This window comes from Macrotis lagotis, chromosome 3 (assembly GCF_037893015.1).
Source record: "Macrotis lagotis isolate mMagLag1 chromosome 3, bilby.v1.9.chrom.fasta, whole genome shotgun sequence".
In the NCBI taxonomy this organism is placed as follows: Eukaryota; Metazoa; Chordata; class Mammalia; order Peramelemorphia; family Peramelidae; genus Macrotis; species Macrotis lagotis.
The window spans coordinates 268711948-268734128 of NC_133660.1; the positions used below are offsets into that span (position 1 = coordinate 268711948).

The window sequence follows — 22181 nt, forward strand, 5'->3', positions numbered from 1 at the left end:
TCCAAACTTGACATATGAATCTCACCAGATTTTATTTAAAAACTTTTGTATGAAGAATTTTGTTTGCATGGATTTTTTTTTTTTTTTTTAAATTCATTTAAGAGAGTTTAGTGGAAAGAGCATTGTTCTGGAGCTCATGAAGCTTGAGTTTGCTTTCCCATTAACTTATCAGGCCAAGACAGTTTTCTGTCTGCAGGCATCATTTTCTTTATCTATTAAATAAGGATATTGAGCTAGTTAACCTCCAAGTTTCCCTTTAATTTTGCAATTCTAGGAAATTAAACAGCCTATCTTCTCTGATGGTATCATTTTATAACTTTGAATTAATTTAAGAGAAACTGTGTAGAGCTGACAAATAGTGCTCAGACCACCATATTAATGCTTCCATTATGAAAGGAAGAGAGAGAGAAGGACTGTGATTTCAGTGTGGTAGGAAGCTCCCATATGATAAAAACTCCTCCAGTTCAGGCTGGCACCCCCCTTTGCCACTTACTATTTTAGGAAATTACCTAGAGCACTGAGAATTTAAATGATCTGCCCAGGGCCACCCAGCCAGGATATATGAAACCCAAGATTTCTTGGCTTCTTGACCAACACTGTCTACCTCAATGTTGTATCTTACCTAACTAATTTTAAAGAGGGAGTTAAGAAACCAAATCAAAAAGTTTATCCTTAATTTTCTCAGATTTCTTTATTAACAATTTGAGATAATGTTGACACTCTATCCAAGAGCTACTTCTCACATAATTATTATATTACCAGCATCCCCAAAACTCTTTAGGTTTTGATTCTCTAGCCAAGTCACAACAGGGAGAACAGTTTCTTCTGATGGCGTGTTATGTCATCAGTGATCAAACTTTATATCTGAGTTTCCTTTACAACTGAGAGCAAAGATATATTAGAGTAGGGCCTTTAAGGGACTTCTTGCATAGTGACTCAGATTTATTTCTTTGAGATGATAAACTACTTTTCTAGGATCAGAGGTGCCCAGAAGTAAAGGAATGAATTCAATTTTGAATTGTTGAATGTTTAGGCTGTAAAAGAGAAGGCACAGGATGGGAGAAGGGGAGGGAAGAATCACTGTCTCCATATATTTAGAGGCTTGTTATTCATATAGAAGACAGATTTGACAGAATTGTTTAGCTTGACTTCAGAAAGAGGAACCAGCAGCAATGGACAGAAGGTACAGGGATGCAAATATTGCCTTTTTGAAAAAGGAGTAAAGCTTAATAATCATGAGGCATCTAAAAGTGGACTATGCTGCCTCTAGAAGAAGAGAATTTCTATCCCTAAAGATCTTCCAGTGGAGGCTCATTGATAGATTTGCTAAGTATGCTCCTTGGGGGGTATTCCTGCTCAGGCTTTTTTGGTGAGATGAACTCAGATATTTCCAAAGTGGGGGGAACCCTTTAAGACTGAAGTTTTTGATTCTGTGGCCTCATTTAAATCCTGTTTAATTCTCAGATTCTAAAGGCTTTGATGTGCATTAATAAATTTGTGATCTCATCAATGTGATAAATGACTGGGAATGAAAGAATGCAAAGTAATTTATTATATAGCTGTGATGTGCCAGGCAAAATTTTAAGTTTGGAGATATAAATGGAAAAAATGAGACTATCTCTTAACCCTTTAGGAGCTTATATTCTTATGTAGCCCTCAAGGACATATTATGTAGAAGAGTGGTGACCAGAGAGGAGTATCTGAGGAGTCACAGGGATGGTAATTAGAATTATAGGGCAGTCCATTGGAAAATGTTTTTCAGAAGAACAAGGGGTGTTTAGATGATTGGAAGGGATGTGAAAGTGAAGCATGGTCTGCTATGGAGTTGGGTACCAGCTCCATAAGAGTGAACTAGGTAAGTTTGGATTCACTCAGAGAACTTGTAAGAAATAGAACCCAGACTGACAGATGATTAGATTAATTTCCTCAGAGATATTAGGGACATGAATTCTGGAGGTCAAGAGGAATATGACAGTGGCAGCAAATAGATGACAAGAGAGCCAGTGATAATGTAGGTCACAGTCTGTCCTTGCCTTTTTTTCTTGATTCTAAAAGATAGAAATATTATCAATAAAGGGGAATCAATGTGGGAAAAGTGCAAACCTTGATGGAACTGAATTTGTTTCTTCCCTTCCCTTCCCTTCTACCCTTTAAAAATTATTAGAAGACCAAACTCATGAAAATGTCTCTCTAGAAGAATGACAGAATATAAGATAGCACAGCTATAAGTATGTGGCAAAATGGATATGGGGAAGATTTAAAGACCTTTATAAATGTTTTCCTAGCTGGAGTTTTAACTGAATTTACCACTAGCCACTAGATTATGATTTGATCATCATTTTAGGATTTTGTTGCAAATAATTAAGAAAAAAATGAGAAACTTCTATGATCCCATACCCTCAGTGTTTCTTCTGATGTCTCTTTTGTGCTATGATAGACACTAAGTTGTTTGCATTGCCTGTTTTCACATTCCATCTTGAGTCACTGTTTAAAACAAGAAGCTATGTTTGGTATGTACAGAAGGCACAGATGGTGACTAATTTAGCATTCAGGAAAACTTTGTAGAATGTGAAGAGAAAATAAGTTGGTTGTGTTCCCAAAATCACACTTTTTTTGGTGCCAACCTGTGGAAGAAAGCAGAAAGAAAAGGAAGTGAGGACTTCTGGTCTTGTGACCTTTAAGCATTTTCTCTTGTCCCCAGTAACATTCAACACAGTCACAAAAAAGGGAATTCTTTCCCAAGGAGAGAGCAATCATGGTTGTTTCTAAGGACAGGTAACCCAAGAAAGTAACAACTTTATCAACTAGAGAACACATTCTTAAAGCAGTCAGTGGGGGCCTCTCCCCCACCAGCCTCATCCTCTGGAGGGGTGACAAACTTACTGGAAGATATTAGGTTGGGATCCATTAAGGTATTTCCCTCCTGCTCTAGACTCTGCTGGCCAACCTCAACACTTCTTTCCTCCAGCATCATGTTGCACATAAACTGTGACCATCAACTCTCCCCAAGCATTTGAGGTGGAGATGATGACAAGGGGAAGAGGGAAAGATCATCAGGTTTTCTACTTCCTGGATCAGCCTTAATTTAGGGAATCCCAAGGCTATAGGAACTGTGCCCAAAATGCCCACCTTGTCTTCCCTCAGTTCTTTGTGGCTAGTGCTAATTCATCCCTGATAGAGCTAAAGAGTAGAGAGGACCAGGGCAAGGGACCGATATGTGCAGCTTCAAGAGCAACTGAAGAAGGCCTCAGAATCCATTTGGAACCAGTCTCTCCAGAAGCTACTTAGGACAGGGACTAATGCTAGTGATATATAGATTCTTCTGCATGAGAGGACACTGAGGCAGCTTTGACATCTAGCTTTGATGATAAAGCCTCCATCAAGTTGAGCGGAGTCAGAAAGCAAGCACCAGGGGATATAAGGGAAAAAAGATGAAAACCACTAAAACCACTCTCTGGGGGAGAGAAAAGTAAATTTAAAAACTAGAGTACTAATAGATAGATCAACAGATATAAAGATCAGAAGATGGGATAGTTACCAAACATCCAAGAAACTGCATACCTCTCTAAATAAATATTGCAAGATAGAAGAAACAGAACCGACACATTTGATGAAACACAAAACTCTATACATTCCCAAGAGAGCATGAAACCATAGCAGAATGTTCCAGAATGCCCCAAGAATGAGATCAGAATCTTGATAGAAGGAAGGAACAATGCATGGCAGAATTTATGGCCTGCACAGAAGAAATCATTTTAGCTGAGTAGAAAAGCTTGAATCCTCAATGGCAAGTCTCTTGAAAGTAGGAAAAAAGAGGACATGAAACTGAGAATGTAAATACACAAGTGAAGGACAATTTGGAAGAAAAGCCAAGAGCAGTAATGTTAGAAGCACATGTGATCTCAATACCAGCCTAATCTTCAATACAGATTTCATAGAGAAGTTCAGGATTTTAGGCCTATCAGAGAAACATTATAATGTGAGAAATCATACAAGAACATTACCCAGAACTGGAGAATTCAGAAATTCCCTCTCCCTCTTCCCTCCACTTTCCTCTTCTTTTCCTTCCCCCTCCCTGCTCCCTTCTCCCTCCCCTCCCCTCCCCTCCCCTCCCCTCCCCTCCCCTCCCCTCCTCTTCCCTTCCTTCCTAAATTCTGAAAGAATATGCATATCTCCTAGGGGGAAAAAAAAAAACCAAAAGTAACTTGGACTGCCAACTCCAAAGCATAGTGGATACATTTAACAGTTCTAAAGGCAAACAACAAATAATGCAAGAGGACAGAAAAAAGGCCTTCAAATATGAAAGAAAGGAAATATAATAACCTAAATAAGTAGTGAAATAAATGACTACATCTCAAGAAACTGCTAAAAATAATAAACAAGAAGAGAGGAACAACACCTATTGAGTCAAAACAACACAGGGCCCATATAGAGGTGGCTTTCTAAAAGTACACAGTAATAAAGAACAAAAAGGGCAAAATTTATAGAGACAGACAAAGTTAGAATAGAATTGAGATATCCTGGACTAAATCTCCTAGCCTCTCCTTCCTTTCCATGTGAATCACCATATTTATGTAAGACTAAATTGCAGAATTGAAAGACAACTGAAAGGAATTTATGATATATCCTAATCTAGTTTGTGAGTACAAAAAAAGGAAAGCTAATTCCTGGTCTCTTAGTAAGAAGCAGGACCATAAGACAGTGAGTGAAGTGGCAAAAGGAGGGATTCAAACAAAGGAAAATAAAAAGGGAAATTTTGATTTAACTGAGGGGAGGAGTCCCACTGAAGAATATCCTCATGGAGGCAAGAGCTAGTTTGTAATGAGAAATGGGTTCTTACCATGGGCTCAGTTGGGGTGGGCCTGGAAAGGGGAGTTCATGTTTGGGAACACCCCCCCCCCCCAAAGAGAGAGAATATAGTCCCTCTAAGGGTAGCATGACATCTTAAGAGAAGGGAAGTCAGAGTCCTGGGATCAACTGGCATATGTCATTGCATTGCAGGAAAGTCAATCAATCCACAAATATTTCAGTACTTTGCAAGTGTCAGAATATGGGCACACATAAAAGCAGAAGTTGGCTGGGGCACTGGAGGAGGGTGGGTGTGGGGTTGTAGTATGTTTCACTATGTCTACATGAACCAGTAACCACTGGGCCCATTCTGTCCTAGAAGAGGTCCAGCCTTCAGGGAAACTGCCATTAAAAGGCAATTAGAAAGTGACTAATGGCGGGTGGGGTGGTGGAGATAAATTACCAGAAATCTTAAAAGGAAGAAAATGCAGGTAAAAGTTTTGAGCACAATCAGATAAATCAACCAGGAAGAAGATAATAACAGAAGATGACCTCCAGGACATCAAAATGAATCCAGGCTTGCTTATTCATATGCATTGCAAGATAAAGAAAGATAAGATAAAAGGAAGAGACCCTTTGGATTCCTAAGAGAATGTGGAACCACAGTATAATACCCTTGAATAGTTTTAGAAAGTCCAAATCATGAAACCAGAATTTCAGGCTTGCACAACAGAAATAGTTGGCAGAAATGAACTGCTTGAATACATGGTAGCAAGTATTTCCAAAGAAATGAAAGTGAAAACAATTACCTGAGAATACAAATACACAGAAATAAAGGATACCCTGAAAGAAGCACAAAACAAGAATATTATAAAAACACGTGAACTTTGTAAATAAAGCAAGTCTTAAAGTGACAACTGAAGGATCATAGATCTTCCCCAAAATATAGCAATTAGAAATATATAATCTATACACACACCCATAAATATATATATATATATACACACATATATATGTATGTACATAGATATGTATAAAAAGATCTCAGTGAAAGAAAAATATTTAAGAAAATTGTCTATTACTTCTGAAAACAGAAAACAAAGTACCAAATTGAAAGAATACACAAATTGCCTCTAGAAAACAAAAATAAATGGAAAGTCAGAAACAAGCATTTAGTGATTACTATATATCAGACACTGCAATACACTTTAGAAATATTATTTCTTTTGCTGCAAACCACAAGAAACATAGTAATTAGTTCTAATAACAGAAAGAATTCTTCAAGAGTCTAGGAAAAGGTCTAGGAAAAGATCTTTAAATATGAAGGAAAGGTTTTTGAATAGCAGGATCATCAGGTGCTCACCAGAAACTAAAGATAGAAATGGAATAATGCATTTCTTTTATTTATTTATTTGTTTGTTTGTTTGTTTATTTATTTAGGTTTTTTGCAAGGCAAATGGGGTTAAGTGGCTTGCCCAAGGCCACACAGCTAGGTCATTAAGTGTCTGAGACTGGATTTGAACCCAGGTACTCCTGACTCCAGGGCTGGTGCTTTATCCACTGTGCCACCTAGCCTCCACTGGAATAATGTATTTCAAAAATTGTGGGCCTCAAGATGAACCCCTAAGAGACATCCCCTGCAGACCTCATCCATGTTAAATGATGGAGGTTCAATAAAAGAAAGGCATTTGAAGCATTTCTACAAAAAACAAACAAACAAAACCTAAACAGATTATTTGCTTTGCAAACTTCCCAGACTAGAGAAACATAAGAAAGGTAAACAAATACAGCAACCAAGTAATGAAATTATCCCCTAGAAGAAAGACAAAAACAAACAAACAAACTAGAAAGACTCCTATGAAGTAAGAAATAGCATTAGGGAGGAACAAATAAGAGATTTCTTTCTAAAAGTATTCAATGCGTTAAGGAAGAACCTAACTAAACCTAACTAAAAAAATTACTACAGGAGGGCTCCGGTGGAAGATGAACAAATCTGAAACATCAGTTTTTTTTGAGATTAAACTGGGGAAGGGAAGGCTCATAAAAGGGGATAAGACAGAAGATCAAGAAGAATATGTGATGTGCCCTGAGTGAGGCAGTGGAAGACAATGAAAGGACAATGATTCCTATAAACTTTCAGGAAGAAAGGGGCTATGGGAGAATGGATAGGGTTACAAAGGAGAGATAGAAGAAGATCACTAAGAAGCTGAAGGGAAAGAGAAGGGGGATTTTATTTAACTTGCATTAAAAAAAATGAGAAAGAATTCCATAACTAGAGAAAGAGACAAAAGAAAAAGGAATTAACAAGTTAAGGGCAATTATAAAATTAGGTGAAATGGTAGCAAATAGAAGGGTGAAGTGGCTATAGGATGATAGGAAGAGATCTACACAGTAGGATTTTGCTTTAATGTAGATTAAGCAAAAATAATGGGAAACACAGTACTTTCTTTAAAGGGAAAGAATAGGAAAATCCCAAGTCAGAAAAAAATAAAACAACATTAGAGACAAACAGAGGACAATATATATACCTAATTCCCATAACTTTAAATGCAATCAGGCAAAAGACAGTGGCAGATTGAAGAAGACAAAACCCCACAAAAACTCTTGCTTTCAAGAATCACACTTTAAAAAGTAATACATAAGCAATAAAAATGAGTGGCTGGAACAAAATTTGCTTTTGAAAAACACAAGTTCTCAAGAAGCAGGAGCTGTAGTCATATTATCAAACAAACCAAAAGCAAAAATTCACAGCAAACATAAAGAAACTACATAATACCAAAAGGAGGTGTAGATGATGAATCAATATCAGGTTTATGTACTTCAAATACTATAACATCTAAATTCATAAAGAAAAGATTAACTGAATTACAAGAAGACATAATACAGTCACGTCGGGAGGCTTACTGTCCCTTTCTCAGTTTTGAACAAATTTAACAAATAGATAAACAAGGGTGAAAATATAGAATTGAACTAATTGTGAAAGTCTTAAAAGTCTTAAATTGGTCTGCTAAAGAATCTATATATTTGTGTACTATATATATAAATATTTCTGCATATGTGTGTGAGTGTATATATATATATATAATATATATGTATGTATGTATATATATATACAAAAATATATGTGGGCAGCTTGGTGGCTCAGTGGATAGAGCACTAGCCCTGGAGTCAGGAGGACCTGAGCTCAAATTTGACTGCAGATACTTGATACTAGCTGTGTAAGTCACTTCACCCTGACTGCCTCCCATCCAGGGCCATCCCCAATCATTCTGATCTATATGTGGGCCACTGGACCCAGATGGCTCTGGAGGAGAAAGTGAGGTTGGTGACTTAGCCCGGTCTCTCCTCACTCAAATCCAGTTCATATTCTTGTCTTAGCATCACCTCCCTGGTGTCATGGTCTTCTTTGAGAATGAAGGACAAACAACAACACTGCATATGTACATACTTACATATATCTCAGTATGTCATTTACAAAAATTGACTTTGTATTAGGGCAGAGAGCTATAGCAAATAAATATAAAAAGGCAGAAATAGTAAACACATTATTTATATATCACAATTCAACCAAAATAGGAATCAGTTAAAAGACTACAAGAAAAAGATCCAGACTCTTATGGAGACTTAACAATGAAATCCAAAATAATGGGTGGGTCAGAAAACAGTCATTGAAACAAGTGACAATTTTGTAGAAGAAAATTATAATGATCAAATAAACATGAAAAAATTTCCAGAATGCAAGTAAATCAGTCCTCAAGGGAAAAGTCACACATAGACTGACAAAGTAGAACTGAATGTTACTTTAAAAAATTTAGTCAACAAATAAATAAACCCCCCAAAAGTATAAAGGAGGAGACATTGAAAATTAGATGAAAAAGATGAAACTGAAAACCAGAAAGACCATAGAATGATAAAACTAAAATTTGGTTCATTGAAAAGATGAAAAAAGTTGATAAATGTTTATCTAAGCTTATTAAAAAGAACATGACAGAAAATCAAAATAACAAAAGATCAAGGTGAAATCATAATAAAAGTAGGAAAAATAAAAAGAATGATTAGAACCTACTTTGCAGTCATCCATTAGCACAACTGAGAATACAAAAGCATTAGAGAAATTTCAGATAACCCAAACTAGCTGAGTATTATTATAGAGGTTTAAATTATCCAGTCTTACAAAAGAAAATGGAAGTAGTTATAAAGGAACTATTACAAGGGAAAAAAGAAACTTATTTCTAATGAATTCACAGGATGATTCTATCAAACTTTAAAGAACAGTTATTACCAATACTACACATTATTCTCAAAAGTTGATAAATAAAGCACTCCAATAATTGTAGACTGCTATTAATTAGTACTAATTATAAAATCTTAAATAAGATCTTATCAGACTCCATCACTTCAGTGGAGAAATTATTTATTATGATCAAATTGAATTTACACTAGGAATATAAAAATGGTTTAACATTTGGAAAGCAATCAGCATAATCATATTAAAAGCAAAAACTTCTAAAAAACCACATTATTTTCACAATTCATGTAGAAAAACTTAAACTAAAAATTCTATAAAACAAATATGATAGTAAAGCAAGACTGCTAACTCTCTGCTATATGATATTGTTTTCTAAATACTTGCAGTAGCAAGAAGAAAGAAAAAAAATTAAAGACATAAAGATAGGCGAAGGAGTAGATAAAAATTGTCCCTATTTACTGATGACATGATGGTTTACTTAGAAATTTCTAGGGAATAAGAAAGACTATGGATAATTCATAGCTCAAACAGAACTTTAAGCAAAATATAAAATAAACTTATAAAAATCAACAGCATATTTTATATAACACAATCCAAGAAGTGATAAAAAAGGAAATCACATACAAAATAACTCCAAATGCATCAAATATTTGAGTGTCAGTTCTTCCAAAGCACACAAAATACTAGAATAGATTCAGTTACAAAATGTTCTGTAAAGAAATAAAGCATAACTGAATAGCTGGAAGAATATTGAGTTCTCATGACTGAAACTATGCCAAAACAATTAAAATGACAATGATATCAGTTATTTTATAGTTTAATGCTAACAATCATACTATCAAAGGAATACTTTACAGAATTAAATAAAATAATAACTAATTTCATTTGGAGAAGCAAAAAATCTTAAATATCAAGGGAAATAATACAAAAATGTAGGAATGTCATTTTCAGGCCTCAGATTATATTAAGCAGCAGTCATCAGAACTATTTGTTATTGGTTAAAAAAAAAAGAAGCGAATCAGTGGAACATAACAAACAGGGCTCAAGCTGAAACAATGGAATTCAATAACTCAGTGTTTGATAAACTGAAAAATGTAAATTATTTAGGAAAGAAGTCTCTCTTTGATATAGACTACAGGGAAAACCGGAAAGCAATCTGGCAGCAATTAAGCTTAGATCATATTCATTATTCCATAACACAATCAAAATTGATATATGTGTTCTTAATACTAAAGATATTTTTTAAAATTAGAAAAGAAACAGATGATATCTTTCACATTTATGGATAGAAAATTTTTCTTAACCAAGCAAGGGATATAGGCATTTATAAAAATTTAAGATAATTTTGATTATATGAAACTTAAGTACTTTTGTATAAGCAAAATTAATGCAACTCAAATAAGAAGGGAAGTGGTTAAATTGGAAGTATATTTTTATGTATCTGCATACATGTTATATGCACATTAAAAAACAAATGTCATTCCCCACTTGTTAATTGGTCAAAGAATATCATTGAACAATTCTTTAAAAGAATTGCAACTCACTTTGACAGTTGAGATTTTGGGGTACATTAAGTCCTTTCTCCTATCTTCCTCTTGTCCCCTTTTTTATGCACCTTCCTATTTTGTAATTTTGTTTCATACACACTTGCATGTAGAAAGGGTTTATGAAGTTGCTATCTTGTTAGTTTTTCTGCCGTGTTCCTTTTTTAAAAGTGTTATTTATTTTAATTTAGAAGCTTAGTCTATTAGATCTCAGGTCTGTTTCTCTACCATAATTGCTAGTTTACTTCTGTTTTTTACCCTTGTCTCCTCCTAAACATTTAAAAATAAGTATCTTAATGGTTTATTTTTTGTTATTTTGTTATTGCCCTTGGTTGCTGTATTTATTTACCCTTCTTGTATTTCTGTTATCTGGGGTGTTGAGAAGCGCATCATCTATCCAGGTCTGATTCTCCTTCAAGTAATGTTTCAAATGCCTTTTTTTAAAATCAGATGTTCAGTATGTTTCATTTGAGGTTAGGCTCAGACTTGCAGAGTAAGTCACTACATCTTCAGCCTTCCCTCCTGCAATTACTCATGGATGCAGAATGGACTTGCATTATTTGAATTTCCTTTGCTTTTCATTTGTAAGTCTTTCCTCTCATTTCTTGAATTTGTTGTGTTGGAGGAATTTGTTTAACTTCACTATTAGATCTTGAAGTTTGCTTTCTAGGACTTTTTTCCTGGAGGAAATCTGTTGCTACTTTGTTTTCTGCATTCAGAAGTTTGGGTTAGTTTTCTTATATTTCTTGCATTGTGGTGTTCAGTTTTGTTTTTTTACTTGTATTCTTCTGGAAGCTCTATTATTTTTTAAGTTGTCTCTAGATATCCTGTCTTCTAGATTAATATGTTTGGGTATATGGAAAGCATCCTTTCTTTTGTTGTTATTGCTTTTTTGTTTCTCGTCTTCCTAATTTCCCCAATTTATATTTGTGTTCCCAATCAGTCATCCTCTTGTCTTTCTTTTGATGAGACTTGCCACCATTGATTCAAGTTTTTTAATTCTGCTAATGATTTCTTCTGTTCAGGTCATAAATTCTGCTTTCACAATTACAAACAGTATAGGAACAATGTGCTGTTGATTCCTTTCTCATTTCAGAATCCTCATTAAGTGTTGATTTGAGATTTTACTCTCTTTTTTGTTTTGTGTTATGGTACTTATTCATAGATGCATGTACTCTGTTACTTGATCTGGAGGCCATATTTCCTTGTACTATTAATATTTCCCCCTGTTGATTTATTTGCTTATGCCCCAAATCTTTGAATTCTCTTTCTCCTGATATATTTGATCATTTTAGTTGTTTTAGTTGTTTTTTCCCCTTGTTATTTACTGATGACCTCCCAAAAGCCTGGACTGCAAAGCCATCTCAACCTCCATTCACACCAAGCAGTTTGCCAGTTTCAGTCGCTGCCCCAAGTTATTTCTGAGGGAACCACAACTGGCCCCAATTGCACTCTGGGCTCTTTCCCTTAGGCACAGTGAAGCACCACATTGCTCCGCCTCCCCCACATGTGTGTCCTGCCTTCAGCTCTCTGACCCAGCTGCCCAGAGTCCTGCCAAGTTGCTGTTGCCATGTGGTCAAATTTCTGCCATTTAGAACTTGACTTTCCAGCTTTGTTACATAGATGGACCCACGCACACTTCCTCTCATCCTCCATTCTCTGGCCAAGCTCTACTGTTGCTCAGAGCACTATCCTGTTGCTATTGCAATCTGAACAGATTTCTGCCATTTGGATCTGTGTGTTCAGAGGGGAAGTGGGCTGAGGTGTAGAGTTGAGTTTGGATGCAAGCATGTGGGTTGACTTATATGGCCCCATGGCTAAGATCATGCTAACTGGTTGAGGCGGGGGGGCTAAGGGAACACAGAGTAACCTTCTCTGTCATTACTGTGTTTCCCCTAAAAATAAGCCCTAGCATGATTTTTTCCAGGATAATTATAATATTATAATTATAATAACTATAATATTAGTCCTACCCCCAAAATAAGCCCCAGTTAAGATCATCAGCCAGAAGAATGCATTTAGTATGTCCATTGCAACACATGATGGACATATTGAATTTTAAAATAATAGAATTCATATAAAATTAAATAAAAATAAATTGTGTTATTGACATTAATACTTAAAATAAATGATAATATAAATTACAATTAATTGTTTGAAAATATCCAAGCCAGGAGCCTTTGGACAAGAAGTGAACACCCATGTCAACAGATGAACTGGAAACTTATTGCTAAATGACCAGTGCACATGAAAAAAAGGTGCACATGTGATAAAAAAAAACCGACCTGTAATCATCACTAAAGGCAAGAAAGATAAGATTGAATGTGTCTCTGGATTTTATGTTCCTGAAACTGAAAAGCCTGGTCTAAACAAGCAGCTATAAGGAAGCAGGTCCAATATTGTCACTTGTTTTGTGAGGTGGCCAGAAAGGTCCACTTGTCTGAGATTTAGCTGGCACTCACTGTGCTATAGAACCTCTTTCCAGAGAGAAGAATAGATCAAATAATGATTCCCACAGACAGCTCCTGAAACTAAGACTCTGATGTGACTTTTGGAGCAAAAATTAATATAAGGCCTGGTCTTATTTTCAAGGAAATAGGTAGTTCATTAAGTTTTTTTTTTAACCTTGTTTGTATTCTTAGTATCTGCCCTAATTTATATAGACAACTAAAAATTGCTTCTATCTATCTCCGGTACATAATTCTTATTTTGGAAAGGTTTAAGAGATTATGAGGATTAGAGAAAATATCTAGTCCTCCATCTTATTGGTTATGTGACCTAGAAAGACTCTTCCATAATCTTTCATACAATTCCCCACCCCCAATCTTACTTCCCTCCCCACCTACAGAAAGCAATGTCAGTCTTTACTTTGTTTCCATGTTGTACAGTTGATCCAAATTGGATGTGATGAGAGAGAAATCATATCCTTAAGGAAGAAAAATAAAGTATAAGAGATAGCAAGATCAGACAGTAAGATATCTGTTTTTTTCCCCTAAATTAAAGGGAATAGTCCTTGAACTTTATTCAAACTCCACGGTTCTTTCTCTGGATACAGATGGCATTCTCCATTGCAGAGAGCCCCAAATTGTCCCTGATTGTTGCCCTGATGGAATGAGCAAGTCCATCAAGTTGATCATTGCCCCCATTTTGCTGTTAGGGTGGACAGTGTTTTTCTGGTTGTGCTCATCTCACTCAGCATCAATTCTCTTATGAAAATCCTTAAGTACAGTGAGAGGAGATAAGGGAGCAATCACTGAACTGGAACTCAAGGGAGGCATCATGAAGGAAGTAGCCTTTGAGAAATTTTTCAGATGTCAATAGGTAAAACTGAGATAGAAGACTAGATCCACCTCAGAAAGGTTGGAGCATACCTTAGGGGTGGCGAGTAGTTTAAACTATCTACCAAGAAGCTCAGACTTGATTCAGTGAATATTACCCTTCACAGTTTTTGAGCAGTGGACGGGGCAACAGTTGCTTAAACAGGGAGTTCTTATGTCCCAACTTAGGGAATGGGGAGCCAGTCATCACTTTGTGATGACACTTTATCTAAGGCACAGAATGCAGATGGAGGCATCACGCACTTAGCCAAGACTTAAACTGGAGCTCATTCAAAGGGCAGAGCAGCAATATTGCTTAAGGGAATGGAAGAATTGATTTATGGAGAATTTTCAAAAGCCAAACCCCATATAGCTTGGCTAAGGAACAATAGAGCAGACAGAATGCTAATATACCCACCACTTGCTTACCAAAGCAATGGGAAGATCATTTAAGCCTGGAGTACAAAAATAGAAGGGAACATAGAATTATCAATGGAACAAAAATCAGAAAATCCAGGCCAAAAATATCTGGCAGTAAGTTCCAAGGAGCAATCTCACCTCTGTTAAATGGGGGAATTGGGACAAAAATCAGAAAATCCAGGCCAAAAATATCTGGCAGTAAGTTCCAAGGAGCAATCTCCCCTCTGTTAAATGGGGGAATTGGGTAGGATCTCTAGGGTTCTGATATTCTGGGTTCTAAGCTCTTGTCTAACCCTTGTCTAATATTTTATATATGAGATCCCTTCCAATTCTGATATTATGTTTTCATGTCCCTTCCAGTGCCAACATTCCCATGTGCTTTTCAGTTCTGACTTTCCATTCTGTGGTCCTTTTCAATTCTGATTCTATGAGCAGATAATCCAGCGAGCACCTAGGGATGATGGTTGAATCCTATTCCATGGGAAAATTATTAGAATTTTGCTGAATAAAATAGCTAGTTGCAAAGTGCTTTAGAATCTTATCTCATGGGCAGCTAGGTGGCACAGTAGATAGAGCACCGGCCTGGAGTCAGGAGTACCTGGGTTCAAATCCGGCCTCAGACACTTAATAATTATCTAGCCAGATGGCCTTGGGCAAGCCATTTAACCCCGTTTGCCTTGCAAAGACCTAAAAAAAAAATAGAATCTTATCTCATGTTATTCTCTCAGTAGTTACAGAAGGTTGGTGCTGTACCATTGCTATCCCCATATTACAGATGAGGAACCTGAGGCAGTCAAAGATTAAATGAATTCATAGTTAAATATCTGTGGTAGGATTTGAACAAAGGGAAACTAGATTGAATCCACTGAGAAGTTCCTGACTCTCAGGAATGGAATACAGAGCCAATTAAGAAGGTTCCTTTCCTCTTCGTTGCCTGGGACTCAAGTAATCTTGAGCTTAAGTTAAATTCCCAGGATTTGGGGGCCAGCATTATTTATTTCACTGGAAGAAAACATTGAGTCCACTCTCTGATTTAAATGGGTCATGTTCTCACTTGGAAAGGAAGGGAAGGGAAAGCAGGGATGTAACTTTTCTTCTCCAGTTCTCAAATCAGGAACTGTGGATTGATCTTCTCTGGCCCTGCGTGTCTCTTGACTTGTTTGACAGGCTTTAGTGAGCTACCAGATGTTGAACTGCTCCTCTGCCAGTGATAATTTATTTATCTGTTTATGCATTTTACCAGGAAAGTATCTATTGAGTTCTTGATACTTATTTGCAAGTGACTCCTGGGGGAACAGTAGCAGCATATAGTGTTACCAGAATGTTTGATTTTTTTCCCTTAAAGTTCATCTGCTTTTACTTCAGCACTAAGGAGTTGGGAAACACAGAGCAATTCACCCCTTCACCCTTCCCCCATCCATGAGAGTTTAAAACATGTGGTCGAAACTTAGAGCCACACAAACTTGGCTGGGTAAAGCAGGGTATCTCTCTCTTTTTTTTCCCTTTTAAACTTTGATCTTCATTTTCATCATAAAAAAATATTAGTAGCACTCAAGTGTTGAACATTTTTCACTTGGGAGAAGTTAAATTCTTTGAGTTAATGTTGGTTATAAAATCAAAACTTAATGTGTGTTCCAGTCACATTTTTCCCCCCAAAGCTCTTTGCCTTGTTTTTGTTGTTGAGTCGTTTTTCAGTAGTGTGTCTGATTGTTCATGATCCATTTGGGCTTTTCTTGGCAGATACTGGAGTGGTTTGTCATTTCCTTCTCCAGCTCATTTTGAAGATGAGGAACTGAGGCAAACAGGCTGAAGTGACTTGCCCAGAGTCACACAAGCTAGTAAATGTTTGAGGTCAGATTAAATTCAGGAAGTTGAGTCTTCTTGGCCTGGGACTCTATCCATTGTGCCACTTAGTCACTCTGTTGACTGTGGGAGAAGAGACTTTATACTTGACAAGGTGATAGCCTTGTGACAATGATCTTTGACATACCACTTAACCTTTCCTAGACCCCCCCCCATAAAAACCCAAGTTCTAATCCTACCCTATATACCTACTGACTGTGTGATCCTGGCCAGATCACTTGGCCTTTCAGTCCCAATTTCTTCGTCTGTAAAATAGAAATAATAATAGCAGGATTGTGGTGAGGATCAAGTAAAATAACATGTATAGAGCATTTTCCACACCTTAAAGTGCTCTAAGAAGGGGATCTGCTAGTAGTATTGGGCAGCTCAGCAGCTTGCTAGCTCAGTAGATAGAGTTCTGGGCCTGGAATCAGGAAGATTGAGTTTAGATCTGGCCCAAATACTTCCTAGCTGTGAGACCCTGAACAAGTCACTTAACTTCTGTTTGCCTTAATCCACTGGAGGCAAGTGACAAACTACTTCAGTATTTAGTATTGGCATGCTACTATGGTCTTCAGGGTCATGAGTCTGAGATGACTGAACAAGAACAACAAATATTAGTAGTAGTAGTAGTAGTAGTAGTAGTAGTAGTAGTAGTAGTAGTAGTAGTTGCAGTTGTAGCAGTAGTAGCAGCAGCATTTGTAGTTGTCGTAGTAGTAATCATAATGAAATATTACTCAAGATAAAGTAAGTTATATAATATTTCATGATAATTATGTGGTCACAAGACTGAAGCACCTCAGTGGTCATTTGGTTAATGCTTTTGTCATCTGCCTATTGGCACAAACCCCCAGATCACATATGTGCCAAGCAATAAAAATCTCTCGAGTTTGATTGGAATCAGATGTTTGACTTGAACTGTCTAAAGTGACCTTTTGATTATAAAAATGAGTGTCTCTCTCCCTCGATCTGGTCTCTACATATGCTTGGACCTCATTAGAGGATTTTAGGGAGTGTCTCAGCAAGAGGTTCTTTCCTTCTGACTATGGCTCCGCTGTGCTATCTAGGGATAGTTTGTCTCCAGGTCAGCCTAAACATTTACAAAAGATTAGGTTCTCAAAAGTCTCATGCATCATCACGGCCAAAGAATTCATCACCTAGTAACTTAACCTCTTGATGATGGAGCTTTCTGTCCCTGAAACCATACATGAAGCTTTTCCAAATTGGCAGAACTTACTTGAACTTTAGATTTTTGAGAACCCAAGATCTCTTCTTTGTAATGTGGCAAAGCAACAGAATGAAACATTTACACAGTTAAGGTAAAATAAACATTAGTTTCTCCAAGGAAAAGCACATCAATTTATAGACTTATACCTAAAAAAAAAAATACCTTGTAGACTTAATAATCCTGCCTCATTTCTGAGAGTGTTTGAGTTTGTTAGTAAGAGCCTGTATTTTGGAGATCCCTTCTGGCTGGCCCTTATCTACCAAGTATGAGGCCACAACTCACACAAAATCTAGCAAGGTGGAGTAGTTAATGGAAGATTTTCATGTTTCTACATCTTACTTGGTTAATTGATTATCGAATGAGAGAGCATCCTGATTAAGATCCAGGAGTTAGGCCAAGGGACCATTCTGTGCTAAGTTCAGACTCTACCCTAAAAGCCCAGTTGGATCTAAGCCATCGTTGGGCCTGCATTTTCCTCTCACCTTGCCATGCTCAGTACCCTGACAAGTCTGAGCTTCATGGAATCAGGAGTCTTCCTAGATGATATTGTGGTATTCTTCCACATGAGGCATCCTAAGATTGTAGCTTGTTTGCTATATCTGAGTGGCTGCTGTTCCCTAAAAGTGACCTAATCTAAGCATGATCATAGAATGGCTATTAAAATTTACCTTTTCTAAATACTCTTGATTGACCTTACTCTTTTCAAGTACCTGATGAAGAATTTACCTATCATTTTTTTAAATGCTTTGCATTTTACAATCTCCCCCCCCCCCAGAAGGCAGTCTGATAATCTTTACATTGTTTCCATGCTCTATATTGGTCAAAACTGAATGTACTGAGAGAAAAATATCATCTCCTTGAGGAAAAAATGAAATATTAGAGATAGCAAAATTATGCAGTACATAAGACAACTTTTTTTAAAAATTGAGGTAATAGTCTTTGATCTTTGTTTAAACTCCACAGTTCTTTCTCTGGATACAGATGGCATTCTCTGTCACATATACCCTAAAATTGTCTCTGATTATTGCACTGAGCAAGTCCATTAAGGTTGATCATCACCCCCATGATGCTGTTAGGATGCACTATGTTCTTCTGGTTCTTCGCATCTTGCTTAGCATCAGTTCATACAGATCCTTCCAGGCTTCTCTGAAATTCCATCTCTGCTGGTTTCTAATAGAACAATAGTATCCCATTATATATATATATATATATATATATATATATATACCACAGTTTGTTCAGCCATTCCCCAGTTGATGGACATTCACTTGATTTCCAATTCTTTGCTACCCTTGATGAAGAATTGCTGTCCTCAAAGAGGAGATAGTTTAGACTTTTAACTCAGCCTTAGGAGTGCTCCAGTCTTCAAGGCATAGTGGGAGCATCTCTGAATTAAGAAAACATTAAGGGTCATTCATATTTGAAGACCTAAAGTTAGAATGTTTTAAAAAAAAATGCCTTCTTCCAGGTAGGGAAAGCTCCTTGCCTTTGGCTCCTCTGAAAGATTTTGGGTAATCTGTGAGAACTACTCTACCTACAGCTTGCTTTGATTTATGCACTGAAGACTCATGGGAACAAGAGGAAAAATAGTTGATGCAAACTGCTGCCGCAGTGAGCATTGCTGCAAGAAGATACAAAATACAAGAGAGCAGAGCAGAAGTTCAGGGGGGTACTGAGAGAAGATGCAGTGAAGGTTGACCTCTCCAAACTGTTTGCAAAGCACCCGATCCCCATTGGAGCAAAAAAAGTCAAACAAATATTGAGGGAAGGAAGTCAAATGTGTATGCAAACCATTGGAATAACATCTGATCTTTTTAAAAAGTACCCAGTTGGGAATTACAGTGAAGTGGCACTTTTTTCTTCCCAACTGAGCAAATTCAAACAATGAGTTTAGAATTTGTTTACACAGCTATTGATGAAACATCAAATGTAGGACTGGAGGCCTCCTATCCCAAAGAGGCAGGACTGTGCTTTCTGATAGTACATGGAGTATTGTGCTTATCTGAAGAAGCTAAACTTGAGCCTCTCTCTCTTGATCCTTGCTTGATATAAACAGATAGCATCCTCTCCTTCTCTGGTTCCATCATGCCATCCTCAGTCACACCTTTGGAGGCAGCAGCTTACCTGTCAACTTTGGTAAAGCTTGTCATCAAGAGCTAATAGGCATTAGAAGCTGTCATCTAGTAGAAAAAACATTCAACAAAAAGGATTTATTAAATGTCTACCTGGAACCAAGCTCCTTGTTAGGTGCTGGGGATCTAAAAATAAAATATGAAAGCCCCCTACCCTCATGGAGCTTGCATTCTATTGGGCGAAGTTAGGAGGGGAGATATGGAAATTCAAGACACAGAATATTAATGAATAAATACAAAAATAGCATAAAAAAGTAATTTCACCAGCCACTGATTAGGACATACTTCTGAGAGGAGATTAGTCAGTCAATGAGCCTTGATTAAGTACCTCTATGTATCAGGCCAAAACCAACCCTTGCTCTCACAGGGAGATCACATTCTAATGAAGGAGACAGCACACCACCAATATTTAGATATATATATGCAGGGTAAATAGGAAAGACGGGAGCCACCAGAATGAAGAGGAGATGGGGAAAGCTTTTTTTTTTTTTGCATTTTTTAAAGATTTTATTTATTTTGAGTTTTACAATTTTTCTCCTAATCTTACTTCCCCCCCACCCCCCACAGAAGGCAATTTGCCAGTCTTTACATTGTCTCCATGGTATGCATTGATCCAAATTGAATGTGATGAGAGAGAGATCATATCCTTAAAGAAGAAACATAAAGTATAAGAGATAGCAAGATCAGACAATAAGATATCTGCTTTTTTTCCCTAAATTAAAGTTAATAGTCCTTTGTTCAGACTCCACAGTTCTTTCTCTAGATACAGATGGTATTCTCCATTGCAGAGCACCAAATTGTCCCTGATTGCACTGATGGAATGAGTGAGTCCATCAAGGTTGATCATCACTTCCATGTTGCTGTTAGGGTGTACAGTGTTTTTCTGGTTCTGCTCATCTCACCATCAGTTCATGCAAATCTTTCCAGGCTTCCCTGGATTCCCATCCCTCCTGGGTTCTAATAGAACAGTAGTGTTCCATGACATACATATACCACAGTTTGCTAAGCCATTCCCCATTTGAAGGATGTTTACTTGATTTCCAATTCTTTGCCACCACAAACAGGGCTGCTATGAATATTTCTGTACAATTGATGTTTTTACCCTTTTTCATCATCTCTTCAGGGTATAGACCCAGTAGTAGTATTGCTGGATCAAAGGGTTTGCACATTTTTGTTGCCCTTTGCACATAGATCCAAATTTCTCTCCAGAAAGGCTGGATGAGTTCACAGCTCCACCAACAATGTAATAGTGTCCCAAATTTCCCACAACCCTTCCAACAATGATCATTATCCTTTCTGTTCATGTTGGCCAGTCTAAGAGGTATGAGGTGGTACCTCAGAGAAGCTTTAATTTGCATTTCTCTAATAAGTAATGATTTAGAACAACTTTTCATATGACTGTGGATCACTTTGATTTCCTCATCTGTAAATTGCCTTTGCATATACTTTGACCATTTGTCAATTGGGGAATGTTTTTTTTTAATTTTACTCTGTTTTCTGTATATTTTAGAAATGAGTCCTTTGTCAGAAACATTAGTTGTAAAGGTTGTTTCCCAGTTTACTACATTTCTTTTGATTTTGGTTACAGTGGTTTTGTCTGTGCAAAAGCTTCTTAATTTAATGTAATCAAAATCATCTAGTTTGTTTTTAGTGATGTTCTCCATCTCTTCCTTCATCATAAACTGCTTCCCTTTCCATAGATCTAACAAGTAAACTAGTCCTTGATCTTCTGGTTTACTTATAGTATTGTTTTCTATGTCTAAATCCTGTATCCATTTGGATCTTATTTTGGTATAAGGTGTGAGGCGTTGGTCTAATCCAAGTTTCTTCCATACTAACTTCTAATTTTCCCAGTAGTTGTTATCAAAGAGAGAGTTTTTATCCCAATAGATGGACTCTGAGTTTATCAAACAGCAGATTACTATACTCATTTCCTGCTATTGCACCTAGTCTATTCCACTGATTCACCACTATTTCTTAGCCAATACCAGACAGTTTTGATGACTGATGCTTTATAATATAATTTTAGATCAGGTAGGGCTAAGCCACCTTCTTTTGCACTTTTTTTTCATTAAATCCTGGAAATTCTTGACTTTTTATTTCTCCATATGAATTTACTTACAACTTTTTCTAACTCATTAAAGTAATTTTTTTTGGATTTTTGATTGGTAAGGCACTAAACAGGTAGTTTAGTTTTGGGGAAGCTTCTTGTAGAAGTTGAGATTTTAGTTAAACATAAAGGAAGCTAAGGAAGCCAGTAGATAGAGATGAGGAGGGAGAGATTCATGGGGGAAGGGATGGTTAGAGACAAGGCCCAGAACCAAGAGATGGAGGGTCTGGTTGTTGGACAAGTTCAGAGACCAGGATCGCTGATCAAAGAACTCATGATGGGGTTCAAGTTGGAGGAAGACTGGAAAGGTTGAGTGGGGCTAGATTATGAAGAGCTCTGAATGCCAAACATTTTGTATTTGCCCCTGGAGGCAATAGAAAGCCACTGGAGTTTGTTTGTTTTTTTAATTTTTATTTATTTAAGGCAATGGAGTTTAAGTGACTTGCCCAAGGTCACACAACTAGGCGATTATTAAATGTCTGAGACAAGATTTGAACTCTGGTCCTCCTGACTCCAGGGTCAGTGATCTATCTACTGCACCACCTAGCACT

General features: G+C 36.9%; 1 protein-coding gene across 1 annotated transcript in view; it reads left to right on the plus strand.

The window, feature by feature from the left end:
* Window positions 1–22181, plus strand: part of EXT2 (exostosin glycosyltransferase 2) — a 159439-nt gene that overhangs the window by 107557 nt on the left and 29701 nt on the right. The gene's annotated exons all lie outside the window — the stretch shown is intronic.